The sequence below is a fragment of the Vulpes vulpes genome, unplaced genomic scaffold (assembly GCF_048418805.1).
Source record: "Vulpes vulpes isolate BD-2025 unplaced genomic scaffold, VulVul3 u000000649, whole genome shotgun sequence".
Classification (NCBI taxonomy): domain Eukaryota; kingdom Metazoa; phylum Chordata; class Mammalia; order Carnivora; family Canidae; genus Vulpes; species Vulpes vulpes.
Window position 1 is genome coordinate 380,375 of NW_027325775.1, and position 5,353 is coordinate 385,727.

Below are 5,353 nucleotides of genomic sequence, written 5' to 3' on the forward strand. Positions count from 1 at the left end.
TGGCATTAGAAACAGGAAACCCGAGAGACTCCACCAAAAACTGTTAAAACTAATGAGTGAATTCAGTAAAGTTGTGGGACACAAAATGAACAGAGATCAGTAGCCTTGCTTTGTTCTGACAATGAGCACTCAGAAAGGAAATTAAGGACATGACTCCCTTATCAGGAGCATCCAAAAGAACAAAATAATTAGACTGAACCAAGGGAGTGCAAGACTTGTACACTGAAAATTACAAGACTTTGGGAGGACATCCTGGGCTCGTGGGGTCGGAGCCTTCATCTTGTTAAACTGTACACAGTTCCGGGGATCCCTGGGTGGTGCAGCGGTTTGGCGCCTGCCTTTGGCCCAGGGCGCGATCCTGGAGACCCCGGATCGAATCCCACATCAGGCTCCCGGTGCATGGAGCCTGCTTCTCCCTCCGCCTTATCATAAATAAATAAAAAATTAAAAAAAAATGTACACAGTTCCAGAAGCCACCCGCAGTTCCAATGTCATTCCTATCAAAATCATGGTGGCCGATTTTAGAAATAGAAAAAGCTCCTGTAACATTCGTCCGCCCCCACAAATGACCCTGGACAGCAAATCAGTATAGGAGAAGCACGACAGGAGGGGGAGGGGCAAGATGGCGGCAGAGTAGGGTCCCCAAGTCACCTGTCCTCAACAAATTACCTAGAAAACCATCCAATCATCCTGAAAATCTACAAATTCGGCCCGAGATTTAAAGAGAGACCAGCTGGAACGCTCCAGTGAGAAGAGTTCGCGCCTTTATCAAGGTAGGAAGACGGGGAAAAAGAAATAAAGAAACAAAAGGCCTCCAAGGGGGAGGGGCCCCGCGAGGAGCCGGGCTGAGGCCGGGGCGAGTGTCCCCAGGACAGGAGAGCCCCGCCCGGAGGAGCAGGAGCTGCACCAACCTTCCCCGCGGAAAGGGGCCCGCAGGGAGGTGGAGCAGGACCCAGGAGGGCGGGGATGCCCTCGGGCTCCCGGGGACACTAACAGAGGAACTGCGCCCCGGGAGATGCGCCCCGAGCTCCCTAAGGGCTGCAGCGCTCGGCGGGACCCGGAGCAGCTCGGAGGGGCTCGGGCGGCGGCTCCGCGGAGGGGGCTGCGCGGCTCCGGGAGCAGCTCGGCGGCGGCGGCGGCTCGGGCGGAGGAAGAAGCTCCGCGGAGGGGGCGGCGCGGCTCCGGGAACAGCTCGGAGGGGCTCGGGAGGCGGCTCCGCGAAGGGGGATACGGGGCGGGAGCCCGAATCCAACAGCGCAAGCTCTGGAGCACAGGGCGCCGGGACACAGCCCAGGATCCGGCCTCCCCCAGGGACAGGCAGAGGCCGGGAGGGCCGAGGACAGCGAGGACGCTCCTGCCTGGAACTGAGCAGATCAGCGGCCCCGCCCCGGAGCCCCCAGGCCCTGCAGATGGAGAGCCCCGGAGCTACTGCGGGAGCTGACTCCAGGGTCCCAGAGCTGCCTCCGCCACTGTGGCTTCCTCCCGGGGCCTCACGGGGTGAACAACCCCCACTGAGCCCTGCACCAGGCAGGGGCAGAGCAGCTCCCCCAAGTGCTAACACCTGAGAATCAGCACAGCAGGCCCCTCCCCCAGAAGACCAGCGACACGGACCAGTTCCAAGGGAAGTCAAGGGACTTAAAGTAGGGGTGGTGGAAGGGGAGGAGGGCAGGTGGTGGGGCTGAATGGGTGATCGGCACTGAGGGGGGCACTGACAGGATGAGCACTGGGTGTAATTCTGTATGTTGGGAAATTGAACACCAATAAAAAATAAATTTATTATTAAAAATAAATAAATAAATAAATAATTCACTGAATTGAACTTGGAGACACAAGGGTCCTGGGCCTGAAACTTTCACTTCCTTCTCACACAACTGATATTAGGCATTGAACATAAGGATGTTGGAAGCTAAGTCAACAGAAAATAGGCTGCGGGAGGGACATCCCATTAGCTCAACTCTCAGAAGTAGGTATGCCTTGAATCCAGCTGACGCCTAGACTGGATATTATGGGAGTTAGAGGTTAACTCCATACTCCAGTTGTTGTTTCCATTCAAAAGCTGTATTGCACTCAGAATGACAAACCTTCCAGGCTTCCAGCTTGCCACTTGTCTCTCAACCTTCTCCTGAAATACATCAAAAGAGGATTTTGATACTAAACCCCAGCTTTCTGCCCCTGGACACCGCCGAGTAAGCATCGTTAAAGTCTCCCCTCCCACCACTGTCATGTCTAAGTCAGAGTCTCCCAAAGAGCCCGAGCAGCTGCGGAAGCTCTTCATCGGAGGTTTGAGCTTCGAAACAACTGATGAGAGTCTGAGGAGCCATTTTGAGCATGGGGGACGCTTACGGACTGTGTGGTAATGAGAGACCCCAACACCAAGCGCTCCAGAGGCTTTGTGTTCATCACGTATGCCAGCGTGGCGGAGGTGGACGTGGCCATGAACGCTTGGCCGCACAAGGTGGATGGAAGAGTTGTGGAACCAAAGAGGGCTGTCTCCTGAGAAGACTCTCAAAGACCTGGTGCCCACTTAACTGTGAAAAAGATTTTTGTTGGTGACATTAAAGAAGACACTGAAGAACATCATCTAAGAGATTATTTTGAACAGTATGGGAAAATTGAAGTGATTGAGATCATGACTGACCAAGGCAGTGGCAAAAAGAGGGGTTTTGCTTTTGTGACCTTTGACGACCACGACTCTGCAGACAAGATTGTCATTCAAAAATACCCTACTGTGAATGGCCACAACTGTGAAGTAAGGAAAGCCCTATCGAAGCAAGAGATGGCTAGTGCTTCGTCCAGCCAAAGAGGCCAAAGTGGTTCTGGAAACTTTGGTGGTGGTTGTGGAGGTGGTTTTGGTGGGAATGACAACTTTGGTCATGGAGGGAACTTCAGTGGTCGAGGTGGCTTCGGTGGCAGTCGAGGTGGTGGTGGATACAGTGGCAGTGGGGATGGCTATAACAGATTTGGTAATGACGGAAGCAACTTTGGAGGTGGTGGAAGCTATAACGATTTTGGCAATTACAACAATCAATCCTCAAATTTTGGACCCATGAAAGGAGGAAATTTTGGAGGCAGAAGCTCTGGCCCCTATGGTGGTAGAGGCCAATACTTTTCCAAACCACAAAACCAAGGTGGCTATGGCAGTTCCAGCAGCAGCAGCAGCTATGGCAGTGGCAGAAGGTTTTAAATGCTGCCAGGAAACAAAGCTTAGCAGGAGAGGAGAGCCAGAGAAGTGACAGGGAGCTACAGGTTACAACAGATTTGTGAACTCAGCCAAGCACAGTGGTGGCAGGGCCTACCTGCTACAAAGAAGACATGTTTTAGACAATACTCATGTGTATGGGCAAAAAACTTGAGGACTGTATTTGTGACTAATTGTATAACAGGTTATTTTAGTTTCTGTTCTGTGGAAAGTCTAAAGCATTCCAACAAAGGGTTTTAATGTAGATTTTTTTTTTTGCACCCATGCTGTTGATTGCTAAATGTAATAGTCTGATCATGACGCTGAATAAATGTGTCTTTTTTTAAATGTGCTGTGTAAAGTTAGTCTACTCTGAAGCCATCTTGGTAAACTACCCCAACAGTGTGAAGTTAGAATTCCTTCAGGGTGATGCCAGGTTCCATTCGAAATTTATTTGCAACCTGCTTGGGCACAGAAGCCATTGTCTCCATAAACCTTGGTGTGGTTGAACTGACAGTTAATGTGTTGTGACCTGGAGTTCACCGTTAAAAGGGTCACCCAAGCAAAGTCCTGGAGTTTATTTGGTTATTATGATTGTTGGCACATCCTATGCAATATATCTAAATTGAATTATGGTATCAGATAAAATTATAGATGGGATTAAAGCTTGTGTATCGTCCATTATCATGTTTAGTCAATAAGCGATTTAATATTCTCTTGAAAAAAAAAAAAAAAGAAACTAAACCCCAGGAACCTAGGAACTGTGAGGGACAGCACCTGTGCACAACTCTAAGAAGTAAGTATGCCTTGAAGCCAGCTTTCAACTAGCCTCTCATTTATGGGAATTAGAACCTAACTCCATTCTAATTGATGAAGTTACTGGGAAATCGCTGTATTGTGTTTTGATACAAAAGACTTCGGGGTTTGCAAATTCGACTTGCCTCTCACACTTCTGTCAGGCATTGAACAACAGGATGTTAAAAGTTAGGTCTACTGGCAATTAGGATGCAGAAGGTACAGGCCACAAGCTCAACTCTTAGAGGTAAGTACGCCTTGAAGCCAGCTTCCAAATAGACTAGCTTCTCTGGGATTTAGTGGCTAACTCCACTCTACTGTAGGATTTTCCTTGGTATAAGTTGTATTGATCTCAGATACAAGCCTTACAGGTCAGCAGCTTCCCACTTGCCTCTCTTGCTGCTTCTGACAACCATATAAAATGTGGATCTGCAGGCAGTGTGTATCTGTGAGGGACAGCACCTGGGCTCAACTGTCAGAAGTAAGTATGCCTTGAAACCAGATTTCAGCTAGCCTCTCATTTATGGTAGTTAGAACCTAACTCCATTCTGATTGGTGGAGTTACTAGGAAATTGCTGTATTCTATTCAGATACAAAAGACTTCAGGGCCTGCAAATTTATTTGCCTCTCACAACTTCTGTCAGGCATTGAAAAAAACGATGTTAGAAGCTAAGTCTGCAGGCAATGAAGATGTGAAAGGGATAGGCCATAAGCTCAACTCTCAGAAGTAAGTATGCCTTAAGCCAGCTTTCAAGTAGTCTCTCTCCTATAAGAATTACTAAGCAGCTCTTCTCTAGGTGAGAGGTTTCAATGGAAAGCACTGTATTGAAGTAGGAAAAACAAGCCTTCATTTTCTACAATTTGCCAAGTGCTTCTCACACAACTTCTGGCAAGCAAGTAACATAACGGAATTTGAAGCTAAGTACACATGAAGTGTGGAACCGAGAGGGATGGGTGCTTTGCTCAACACTCAGAAATAAGTATGTCTTGAATCCAGCTTTCAACTAGCTTCCTTAAAAATGGAGATAGAGCCTAGCAACATTCTAGGTTAGGAGGTTCCATGCAAAGTGCTCCACTGTATGCAGAGACACAAGCCATCCAGGCCTGCAACTTGCTGCTTGCCTCTCACGCAACTTATGAAAATCATCTATAATGAGGATGTTGGACACTAAATACACAGGTAGGGTGGAACTGCGAGGGATAGCACGTGTGCTCAAGTCTCAGAAGTAAGTAGGCCTTCAAGCCAGCTTACAATTAGACTAGCTCCTGTGGCAGTTAGTGGCTGACTTTATTGTGGGGTAAGATTTACCGAGGCAAAAGTTATATTGAACTTGGAGACACAAGCCTTCCATGCCTGTAGATTGCCACTTCCCTCACATG

General features: G+C 48.7%; 1 pseudogene; it reads left to right on the forward strand.

The window, feature by feature from the left end:
• Positions 1–1,566: 1,566 nt before the first annotated feature.
• Positions 1,567–3,862, forward strand: LOC140597302 (heterogeneous nuclear ribonucleoprotein A1-like; annotated as a pseudogene).
• The last annotated feature ends 1,491 nt before the right edge of the window (positions 3,863–5,353 follow it).